The sequence below is a fragment of the Pinus tabuliformis genome, chromosome Q (genome assembly GCF_031772625.1).
Source record: "Pinus tabuliformis cultivar Carrire ecotype Pingquan chromosome Q, CPIR1, whole genome shotgun sequence".
In the NCBI taxonomy this organism is placed as follows: domain Eukaryota; kingdom Viridiplantae; phylum Streptophyta; class Pinopsida; order Pinales; family Pinaceae; genus Pinus; species Pinus tabuliformis.
In genome coordinates this window covers 832,893,005-832,905,782 of record NC_142296.1, presented here as the reverse complement: position 1 = coordinate 832,905,782, position 12,778 = coordinate 832,893,005, and positions in this window count along the sequence as shown.

Below are 12,778 nucleotides of genomic sequence, written 5' to 3'. Positions count from 1 at the left end.
TCTTATCATGAACCAAAACTGGTCCTGGTCTTCATTTCCTATTCCCTTGAACACAGGAAACTTTATCACACTTGGCATATTGACTCGCGGTGGTGGTGGAGGTGGTAGCGGCAAATATGGAGGTGAAGGCGGTGAAGCTAGTGGTGGTGCGGGTGGGGCTGGTATGCATGGAATCCTCTGCCTTATAAAATTGATCGCACTTCGCGGTGAGACCTACGCAAGCTTTTCCTCATCTCCTCGAGGAGGTGAAATCAAGGGGTTATTCTCTAGTCCCTTACTTCCTTTGTTTCTATAGGCTTTCCCACTTCGTGTGGCTCCAGACATCAAGGTAATTGCATAACCCTCTTTTCATGCAATAACATTTTAATCGAAATATTTAGAGACTTTATGTACTTACCTCGTGGTCTTTTGAGAAAGCATCGCTCTGCCTTGCTATAGCTGACTGAAGTATCTATCGTGAACTCAGTAATGAATCCTCCTATAATTTGATCGAGCCAGTGATCAACAACGTGTACGATCTTATCCTTCGATGCTTCCAATCTATGCACCAACTCTGGGGTCCACACAATAGGATTGTCAAGTTTCCACCTTCCTTTTCTATCTGCTAGCTTCGCGATCCACTCGTACAGCTCAGTAGGGAAATATGTGAAGAAAATTTCATGGATCTCTGTGTACAGGTAGTAGTCTAACCACTTTTCTTTTGATAGTCGCAGATTCTTATTTTCCTGTGCTGCGAACTCGTGAATTCTCCTATCCAACCAACCTTCAATTTCTTTCTTAGTTGGATTCCAATGATACAACATCACACATCTCTATGTAGATTTTGGTCCTGGCAACAGAACCATTTGTTGGCTTGATGGGGCCTGACCCAGGTTCGAAGTTATTTAGCCAAACAAATCCGTGTACTACTGGCCCTTTCGGCAATAGCCCACGGAGCGCGGACTGAGGTCTCACCCAAAGAAGTATGTGGGGATGATGGAACCAAGTTTCCGCACCCTTGAGATGTCTGAGGGTTGATTTGGTCCAATTGTGAATACCTTCGTGCACTTTCCTGACCTGTGAAACCTTCGCGCCCTATTATACTCGCCTTCGCACAAACCTAACCAAGGGCTAAGGAGCTCTCGCACTGCTAAAGTAGCGATATGTGCTATTTCCCCAAGTTACGCCGCAGATCTTACTTATCTTCTTATAATATTTAGTTATCTTAGCATAAACAGATACTTTACCTTATATTCATATATTCAACGCATTCATATAAGTTCGCGCAAAAAATAAATAGTAAACTTGAAATTCATACCCAATATACTTCAATGCATAAAACATGAAAAGATACACATAAATAATGTAAAACTTCTCTTTATTAGTGCTTCAATCGATTACAGACTCAACCTACCTTGCACACTCATCTGCAAGGGTTCGCGCACTCAACTTCGGACTACTAGGCCTGTGCGCACTCAGCTGTAGAGCCTTCTCCTACTCTACGACCCAAAGACATGACCTTACATTTTTTACTCAATGCTTCATCATTAGATCTTCTATATTTGATTCCTTCGATGTCTCTTTACACTTAGAGCTCACTCTATTTATACAATCCCATGGTCCGTGGACCATGGGTAGAACTCTCAAGCCGACACTACATTACAAAAGTAAGGGCAGACAACCCTATGACTTAATTACAACTTCACGCTCTGCGCCCACAAGTCGCAGAGTCTTTATATCAGACTTAGTCAAAACTTGGGATTTAAGCCCCAAAACTTGCCTTGGGGGGGATCCCGTGCCCAACAATGTTTTGTAGTATTTTCTTCTCAAAGATGTACGAAAAGTAACCACTTAAGATTGTGGATGAAAAAAAATCTCAACAATATAAATGGCTACTAAACATTGTAGATTTGGAGCAACTGATAGAAACAAAACAAGCTAATATTCTGTTTTATACCACAATCATAGTTAAACAACAAAAATAAATAGTAATAACTCCAATCGTCCAATGGAAACCAGATATAGAAAGAATAGTTTTATTATAACACTTGTGAAGGAAACAAATAAATGTTACAAGTCCCCCTCTATGGGATGGGTTCTTGACTATCCTCAAACGTCTTTAGCTTGTGTAGAGTCTACTTTCTCTATAATGTGTAAACCCAACAAAAATATGGTGTGTGATATTGAAAATAAATAGAGTTACAACAGTGAGTGCAACAATGAAAATAATTAAAAGTGAATAATGAATGGAAAACCCTTCTATAAATAATAGAATATTGAGTTATCCTCGAATAATGAGAAAATAATAAAATATTATTAACCCCATTCTTGGAAATAATAAATAAATAAAATGATTTATTTATCATATCAGGGAATTAGTGAAAGAATAATAAACAAATAAGGGTTTATTTAATTATTCCCAAGGGATTTAGTCAAATTTGACAAAGAATATTTATTAATTATATATTCTTAGAGAAAAATAAGATAATCAATGATTTATCTGTTTAATTTTCATGATTGGGTCAAATATTACAAGGAATAATAATTGAACAATGGTTTAATTAAATATTCCTAGAAGAAAATTAAATAAATAGTGATTTATTTAATTATTCTTCATGGGTTTAATTATAAATTACTTAACAAAGGTGGTTAATTAAGTAATTTCTCACAGTGAAAGCAATTTTACTATGGTAAAATTGGCTTTACATGGTGTACTTCGATCCATCTAGTAAATTAGGATAGATGATCAATTTTTTGGTGATAAAAGATTTCTCCCCAATGCACAAGTGTTAGGAGAAAAACATATGACCGAAGTACGTTGTAAAGACACAATCACTAGACAACACAGGGGAGTCGGAGAGAGAGAGAGAGAGAGAGAGAGAGAGAGAGAGAGAGAGAGAGAGAGAGACTAATAAAGATGAAGCAAGAGAGGATAGGGATAGAGGGGGAGAGACAAATGTAAGTCTCCTTTTATGTTCTGGTACCAAACCTCAATGAGGTGGGGGAGGCATACCCATACCCGTCGAGATAACTTAGTACAAAAATAATGGTGTGCCCAGAAACATAAACTGAGGAATGAAGTACATGTCTAATGGTACATGACATGCTGGCATAAAAAAGCTAGAAAATAATACAACGTGTCCCATATATATAATGCACCTAGAAAAACATGAGCCAAGACTGAATACAATAATATATGAGCACATAAGATACAATGGCCCTTCCCTCAAAAAATGGGTGGGAGGGAGGGTAAAACATCTGAAGAAGCCTTGTTGAACAGGGAAGGGCTATGCAAAATTGAATGGATCATCTGAAGGAGACGTGCATGCTATGAATACTATGATCAATAGGAACTAAACCCATCAACTCTACGGAACTACATCTGAGGTTGTAGCATAATAGGAATGCATTCGGTCATGTGGGGGACTACCTGAAGGGCCACCCCCTCATGAGGTCTGAAACAACTCACACACACCTGGGAATCACTGGTACAATTTTCTACATCATTGGACCATCAAATGTATGAATAATGAACATGAAAAGACCAAGTCAAAGGGAAAAAATGAATCCATCTGCTCCATCCAAGGCGCCGAACAAGAATGGAAGCTAGAACCAATATACACCACCCTCTAGGTCATTCTTCTGGAATAAATGAGTTGATGTATACAAAATAGGGCCCGTGATATGTGAGGCACTGAGGATCCTTAATTAAGGCACAAGGGAAAATAGTAATGTGACTGATGGATTGACACGAGGGATGATGGGGAAAAGTGGAAATGAGGGACAACTAGACAACTTCCCTTGTCAGAGCATAAAGTGCATGGTTGACCTGGCAGCGACTGACTCAACTCTAGAGGGGATGGGGATAGTATGACTGGAGGTAAAAATGAGCAACACAGGATGAATGGTATGAAAATATGGATGGAATGCTATGACATTATATAACGGAACGTGACACAAACTCCATGGATGTAAGGGTGACTCATCGCAGATTCCCTGAACCAGGGTGACTCGATGACGCTGCCACACAGACTAGGCCCAGTGGGGACCATCAAAACATGAGTAAATGATGGTTACTCATGACGAAACTCGACACATGGTATGACAAGTATTAAGAGGAGGTGGTCCTCAAAGTACAAGTGTCACTTTTGGTGATTTAGGGTAGTATTGGATGTGCTTTAGCCACGAAATTTGGTGGAGAGGTTAGGGCACATGAGATCTCCAATACCCAGAAAGGGTTTGGGAAGATTCTAAACAGATGAGGAGATATTAAAATAATTAATATTTTTAATGGAGTCCCTAAGTCTAAACTTAGGGAAAATAAAATATTAATGTGTATTAATATGAAACTTTGTTAGAATGGTCCAAAAGACATGGATCAAGCCAAATATAATCTTAGTCGTTGATTAGGGACTTAATCTCAGCCGTTGATATGTCAACAGGAAAAGTATAAGAAGAGGCTTGAGGGTCACTTGGAGAACACACCAGAATGATCAGCCATTCTATTCTCTAGAGTGGGGTTTGCTAAGAGAGATGGAATCAGTGATCAGGAGAGCAACTAAGGGGCATTGAGTACAGAGAAACAAAGGCAGAGATTGTGTCGAGAGAGTAGCTGAGGGGCATTGAGTACGGAGAAACAAAGGCAGAGTTTGTGCCGGGAGAGTAGCGCAACAACCAAGGAGGATGATGTAGAGCCAGCAAGGGCTCATGCAGGGCCACGCAGAGGCAGCCAAGTGCTACGAAAAGCATGAGAGGGGCCAGCGCAGTTGACACACAGGCTCCCAAAGCTGATGCAGGCCTAGAAAGGCTGATGCAAGGCCAACATGAGACAGAGAGGGGCTGACGGAGTCCAGATTGGGTAGATGTTAGGGTTTCAGGAGTAGTTTTGTGATGAGGAGCTGCTGGAAGGATTTTCCAGGATTTCAGCCAGGAGTTTTATCTCAAACTGTGAGGTAGCTACTAAGGAAATTCTCTGTTGGGTAGGCCAGTTTCGACACCCAAATTGTACTCTGATATTTCTTAATAAGAAAACCCTCATATAGCTGCACCGGTTTTCCCGCATTGAGCTTTTCTGGAGACATTGCTCCAAAAATAATGGTGTCATGTGGTGTGTTTGTTCTTGTTTCTTTTAGTTGCTGGTCTATAACATGTTGAGCATGCACTGGTGTTTATTTTCAGTATTTACATTGTAAATAACTTGTTAAAGATAAAATAACAAGTAGGTAGGAATAAATAAAAAAAAGTGCATGAAGGGTTTCTAAACTAAGTAAAGTTATAAACTTCAACATGGTATTAGAGCGTGATTGTAGATCACAGGAGGACTAAGAGACATCAGCCGAGCGGAGCAATAGCAACAAAAAATAGTTGTCCCGAGGTGACAAAAGTTATTTCTAGTAGCACAGAGGCCAAGAAGTGTGACACAGAGCTAGTCAGAGCCACGTAGAAGAAGATGGGAGCTGTACATAGCCTCAGAGAGGCCAGCATTGCTAATGTAGAGGGCCAGAGGGCTGATGCAGGGCATCCTAATTCTGACGTAGAGCTAGTGTGGGGCAGAGAGGCGCTGACACAGTTCACAGAGAGGCAGTTGTTGGGGTCTAGAAGGCTGCAGGAATATTGTAGAGTGGAGCTGGTGAGTTAATGTAGTCAGAATAGTACCTGACAGAGCAGGGCCAAAGGAGTTGTTACCGAGGGTTTATAGCCGAGGAACTCGGATCAGTAGTGCAGTTGCACAAGACGATCAAAGTAGGGAGCATATCGACAAGCGACAGAAGGATTTCCAGGAGGGAAATCAAGACTCAGAGGGAGTCCAGAAGAGAACTTCTAGACAGGAATTAGAGACTCAGAGGAGTCGAATAGAGAACTTCCAGGATGGAAGTAGAGGAGCATCATGGCACTACATGGGGTAAGAGACTAGGATATACTAGACGGAGCATCAAACTTCATAGTCTGGAAGGCCGGAATCTTATCAGTGCTTGACATGAATCCTATCAAGAACTTCTCCTTGAAGGTTATAGCTATCCCAGTCAACCCCAATGATAACGACAAGTACAAAGAGGCAATGGTGAGGGCCAAGTGCATTATCATTGACGGGGTCAAGGATCATGTGGTACCACATACAGCTGAGAAGGAAATGATAGTTGAAATGTGGAAGGCTCTCAAGAACCTATACCAACATACTTCTATGTAGAGAAGAATGTTGCTCGAGAACCAGATGAGCTCGTATTAGATGAAGAAGGGTCAAGCGATTGACACCTTCCTCAGAGGACTGAATGAGATCTGAGACTAGTTGACTGCTATAGGAATGACACCGGATTAGGATCTTATGGTGAGGACAACCCTGAATGTTGTCTCAAAATATTGGGAAGTGTTTGTCCAGAGTATCTTGGGCAGAGGAACTCTCCTACCTTGGGACGAGATGTGGGTAGCTCTTCGCCAGGAAGAGATCAGATGGGAATCAAAGATAGGTAGCAGCAGCAAAGGGATCAAATTTCAGCAGGAGGAGGAGGACGTTGCCCTAGCATCTGAGGGAAAGCAAGAGAAGTGGAAGAACAAGGATCTCTCCAAGATCAAGTGCTTCCGTTGTGGGGAGATGGGTCATTATGTGACCTAGTGCCCAAGGAAGAAGAGTAAGGGAGAGTCTTCCAAGATTAAGGTAGCACCAGCATGGGCAAAGAAGGAAGTTTTGACAGACGATGATTGTGACATGAGTGCACACGCACCACTTGAGTGGAAGTGGGGAGACATCGAGCTGTAGTCAGGAGGACTACAAGCGATGAGGGGCAGGATCCTTGAGGTACCAAGCCTCTTGGATTAAACCTTCCTACGAGAGCCCCAATGAGGAGTAGCAGGACTGGTTGAGTGGGTAGAGATGGATGCCGATGGAGCAGCAGAGAGAGCTATAGTGTAGGAGTCCCAAGACATTGCAAATCTAGCAAGCTATAGTAGTGAGAGAGGCACAAGAGTGTTGCACCAGTGCAAGATGACATAGAGCGGTGTGCAATGGTGCGAGATGTAGGAGAGTTGTTGCAGTGACATAGAGGTCAGAGAAGGAGCACTTGTCAGCGGCAGAGGGAGCTTCAGCATCAGTGGGTGTTTCTAGCCCAATAGGAAGGTTAGTTGGGAGATCAATTACTTACTTCTTAGTAACTTAGTTGCAGTGTAGCAGTGGGTAGCACGATGCAACTTGATGAGAGGAGGTGCAGTGCGGATGGAGTGCTGGGAAAAAGGACCAACAACAACACGGATGCAAAGGGAGTTGTCGTACAGATGCAGCAGTGGTAGTGATAGAACCATGGGTAGAAATACAGGAGGCAGTAGTGCAGAGGATGCTGGGCAGGAAGGCCTAGCATCAACACAAGTACCGATGTCGGTTGATCAGAGTAATACTCAGTGAGGAGTATTGCTAGAGCACAGTCCTCGCTAAGAGGGAGTGTTGATTTGGGGTAGCATCGGATGTGCTCTAGCCACGAATTTTGGTGGATAGGTTAGGATGCATGAGATATCCAATACCCAGAAAGGGTTTGGGCAGATTCTAAACAGACCAGGAGATATTAAAAATAATTAATATTTTTAATGGAGTCCCTAAGTCTAAAATTATGGAAAATAAAATATTAATGTGTATTAATATGAATCTTTGTTAGAATGGTCCAAAAGACATAGATCAAGCCAGATCTAATCTTAGTCATTGATTAGGGACTTAGTCTTGGCTGTTGATATGTCAACATGAAAATTATAAGAAGAGGCTTGAGGGTCACTTGGAGAACACACCAGAGTGATCAATCATTCTATTCTCTAGAACGGGGTTTGCTAAGAGAGAGAGAATCAGTGATCGGGAGAGTAGCTGAGGGGCATTGAGTACAGAGAGACAGAGAATGCAGAGATTGTGCTGGGAGAGCAATGCAACAGCCAAGGAGGGTGACGCAAAGGCTGCAAGGGCTCATGCAGGGCTCCAAAAGACATAGATCAAGCCAGATCTAATCTTAGTCATTGATTAGGGACTTAATCTTGGCTGTTGATATGTCAACAGGAAAATTATAAGAAGAGGCTTGAGGGTCACTTGGAGAACACACTAGAGTGATTAATCATTCTATTCTCTAGAACGGGGTTTGCTAAGAGAGAGAGAATCAGTGATCGGGAGAGTAGTTGAGGGGCATTGAGTACAGAGAGACAGAGAATGCAGAGATTGTGTTGGGAGAGCAATGCAACAGCCAAGGAGGATGACACAAAGGCTGCAAGGGCTCACGCAAGGCCACGCAGAGGCAGCCAAGTGTTGCACAGAGCACTAGAGGGGCCAGTGCAGCTGACGTAGAGGCTCCCAAAGCTGAAGGAGGGCCTCCTAGGGCTGACACAAGCCTAGAAAGGCTAATGTAGGGCCAGAGTGAGACAGAGAGGGGTTGACGCAATCCAGATTGGGCAGACGTTGGGGTTGTAGGAGTAGTTTTGTGCTGATGAGATGCCAAAAGGATTTTCTAGGATTTCAGCTAGGAGATTTCTCTCAAACTGTGAGGTATCGCTGCTAAGGAAATTATCTGTTTGGTAGGCCAGTTTTGGCACCCAGATTGTAGTCTAATATTGATTAATAAGAAAACACTCAGATAACTACACCAATTTTCCCGCATTGGGTTTTCCTGGGGACATTGGTCCAAAAGTAATGGTGTCATGTGGTGTGTTTGTTCTTGTTTCTTTTATTTGCTGGTATGTAATATGTTCAACATGCACTGGTGTTTATTTTTAGTATTTAGATTGTAAATAACTTGTTAAAGAAAAAATAACAAGTAGGTAGGAATAAATCAGAAAAAATGCATGAAAGGTTTCTAAACTAAGTGAAGTTAGAAACTTCAACAGCTTCATGAATAAATTTGATTTTGAGAGGCGACGAAGTGACCCTTCTTGGAAAAATGGCTTTCTAGTGAAGTGTCAAATCATCAAAAACATAGGAATACCTATTATAGAGTTTGATGAGAGCTTTCCAATGGTGTTAACGGTTCATCAAATGGAGCTATGATTTGGCCACAATGTGCGACAAAAAAATTGTGGGTTTTCCTATTAAAGGGTGCTTTCCATCCAATTTGAGAGGAGGAGAAGGCCCTAAATATTGTGGAGATCATAGCGGAAAAAACAACCATCAGAATCGAGATCTATGACTTTTAGGAAAGTGGCCTTACTTGTCTAAAGTTGACCTTAATGCTTCTTGGAATGATGGTTTTGGTGAAGAATTAAGGGAAGAGGAAAACAAGAATGAACTACTAGAGGAGGTCTAGAATCATCCTCACCCATGAAGTCAAACATGGGGACTATGTGGACATATATTAGAATATTTGAAGATATGGTATCAAATGTCTACGCTATGCAATGTGCTTATGGCTCACCAGAGAGGCTGGTAGGACAAACTATCCAAGGAATGAGAAGATAATCGACCATACCTAGATCCAGTGGGATCTAGGCCGAGTCTTAATTGAGAAGATGGCTAGGAGAAAAACCATCATGCCCCCAAGCATGGGATACTGCTTGCAAACATATGTGATGGAGGGCATTGATCTGGAATGAAACGGTGGGAATGATGCCCTCTGGCAGGAGGAGTTTGTGGAGCACCTCTGTGTTCCAGGTGCTCAAAAAAGGGATTCAAGCATCTCAACCCAACTTGGCATGAGATCCTCCAAAGGATTATAATGAGATGTAAGGGCCTATGTGCCCCCCAAGTATGCTATGGGCGTACTAGATGTATTTATAGATATGGGCTCCAAACACTTATATGTTTTATGTGATACATAATATGATTATAATTTTATAGGATGATGATGGTTCGCCATGTGTTATGTTTTATGGTTGCCTTCTCTGGTATACATATGATAAATGCCAATCTAGAATATTATTTGCAGTGGTATCTACATAGTTGATTTGCACTCTAGGAACATGAATGAAAGTAATGGTTTCAAGTTCATGTACCAACAAGTTAACTCGTAGATATTTTCCATAGGATTTGGTTATGCACATGATACACACCATTAAATTGCATGACAAGTAGCAAGGAATATAAACAAACGTGAAGATGAAGGATGCGATGAGCAAGGGTATCAACTAACAAACCTATCACTGCATCATATTCGGTCTGATTATTGGTGGCAGATCCAATGCACAGGCCATTTGAAAGGACTAATGTATGCAAGGGGGTAAAAATAGTCGAGGCTACCGAGGCTAGATTTCGAGAGAAGCGATTTGCACCATCAACATGACCAATATACGATGTGGATGATGGATCCATATGAAAGGTGCAAAAGACAATGGATGAGATGATGCAATCTAACTTCATGGCAGAAATAAATACATGAAAATTAAAGGGATGTGTTATGAGCAACATTTCTTGAGGTAGAGTGCACTGGGAGAATTAGGAAGGAGATGGCCTTCAGAATTCTTCAAAAAATATGCCCCCTTGCCTATGTGGAAGGGTAATCAGGGGTAGACATAGATTCCATGATGTCCTCATCAAAATGGAAGATGGGTGGACAGGGGGAAGACTGACTACATGATGTGGCTGTGGTACCTAGGGCATCAATATGAGAGTGAAGGTTCATATACACATCATGTTGAATGGGAGGTGACGAGATGGTAGATGGAGGATCTATGGATGTTGAGACCTGGGAACCTATCGAAAGAGTTCTGATAGAAGCGCACACAGAAACCTTAGAAAAGTTTTTCTGTGAGGAACTCAAGGATGACGACATGTAAAGGATATGGCCTGTGGTGTCTGTCATCTCGACATCGGGGGATGGATCACGATGGTGGGACCAAAGTCCCCCTGTTCTGGTTGACTAGTGATACCAGAATCTAGGTAGAGGAGTAGATGATCCACTATGAGTGGACTCGTATTTGCGAAGTGCCTTAAGGCAATTGTGAAATTCATCGAGATGAGGGAAACAATGGGAATAATGAACAAGATTATCACACAGGGCGCAAGGGTGATTTGTGTGCAATGTTTTGAGTTTCTTGGGTGGACCCAATAAGTTAGCATGGACTTCAAGGATATTTAAGTCAGGGAACATTTCATGAACCAAAGGTTTGAGTTGAGGAAGTTCAAGACAATTGTTGGTGGCATGCCTAACAACTTTACATAAAGCGCAGAGAGGTGATGGTTTTGGGGCCTTAGGGGCTGGAGTATCTTGGGGAGCCTTGTCCTTAGGTTCTTTCCTCTTAGCTTCCCCCCCTATCTCGATGATTTCATAATATAATTGGGTTCCTGTTGAGGTTGTGATGGAACTGAAGCAACGATAGGGGCCGTAGGGACCAGTTGAACTAGAGTCAAAGCATGATACGGTCTTAGCTGACCAGGGAGAATGCTTGCAGGGGGATCAATGTACCATACTGGGATCTCCAAAGTCATGTTAGGAAGGACTATCGAAGCCATGATAGGGATAAAAAATACTCCCGAAGGGGGAAATAAGAAAGGTAACTGACCTGCAAGGTAATGTCCCGACGGAATAGCTCCTGGATGGTTGAGATCCAGAGGAACAGTTCTTGGTGGAAACATAGGAGAGGCACCCACAAACGAAGGAGGTCTTGGGGGGTGGATCTAGAGGGATCGGTTGGGATTGCAACAATAGGTTGCTGAGGAGCTATTTGTTCATCAAATGTACCAGACTACTTGAGAGCAACCCCTAATGCTTGTAACATGTAAATAATCATAGCGTTAGGCTCTAAGATGAGTGGGCGAGAAATAGGAAAAGCACCCAACAATGAGGAATATTTATAGACTCCAAGTGAAACACCGGTGAGAGGAGTTGAGGACTGCTTATTTGACATTGATGAGATAATGGACTCAGGGGATGTCATGGATGCTGACTCATAGTAAGTCAAATGATTAATGGTAACAATCTTCCCTTCATGGGGGAAGCACATCTTGCGCAACACCACAGACGTGGTGGCTGACCTGGCATATGTGTAACTACAACCTAAGAGAATGTTGTAATCCAAAGGGGCATCAATGACTTTAATGTCAACATGGATAGTCTTGCCCGCAAGTAGGAAAATTTTTAAGAACCGCCCTAAATTTATATGTATAATAAAAGGGCAAATCCCTATGATACATAGGAAAAATGGGAGGTGATTTTATCACTAATATATATATATATATATATATATATATATATATATATATATATATATATATATATATATATATATATATATATATATATATATATATATATATATATATATATATATATATATATATTGGCGAATCTCTCACCAGATTATATTATCTTTTAAAGTCATGGTGAATCTTTCACTGAATTATAAAATCTTGTAAGATCTTGGAAAATCTTTCACTGAATAATAAAACATTGTGAAGTCTCGGTGAATGTTTTGTTAAAGTATGAAACCATATATGATAATAATAAAACATATTCATTAAACTGTAATATACTAACATACATGTTTGGAAAAAATAAACATAATTTTCACTTCCTACAAACAATGTTGCAAGTTTTAGTGGCCATGTTTGTCATGGTAGGAGAGATGAATGTTTTCTCTTCCACTTTTGTCAAGCTACCACTTTTGCCAAGCTATAAAATTTCTTTCTTATTCCATAGAATCCAACTTCAAGATATAAAAAAACACATCAAGTTTGTTTACCCCAACACACCAACAAGTAGCAAGCCCCAAATATATAATATAACGAAGTAGTAGGTATCCCAAAGGCCTGAAGGGGATCTAATGGAAAGAAGTGACCATTATCAGAAGCCGTCCAATCAATATATAAATATATAAATGTAGATTTATTATTATTTTAATTGGAAATCTT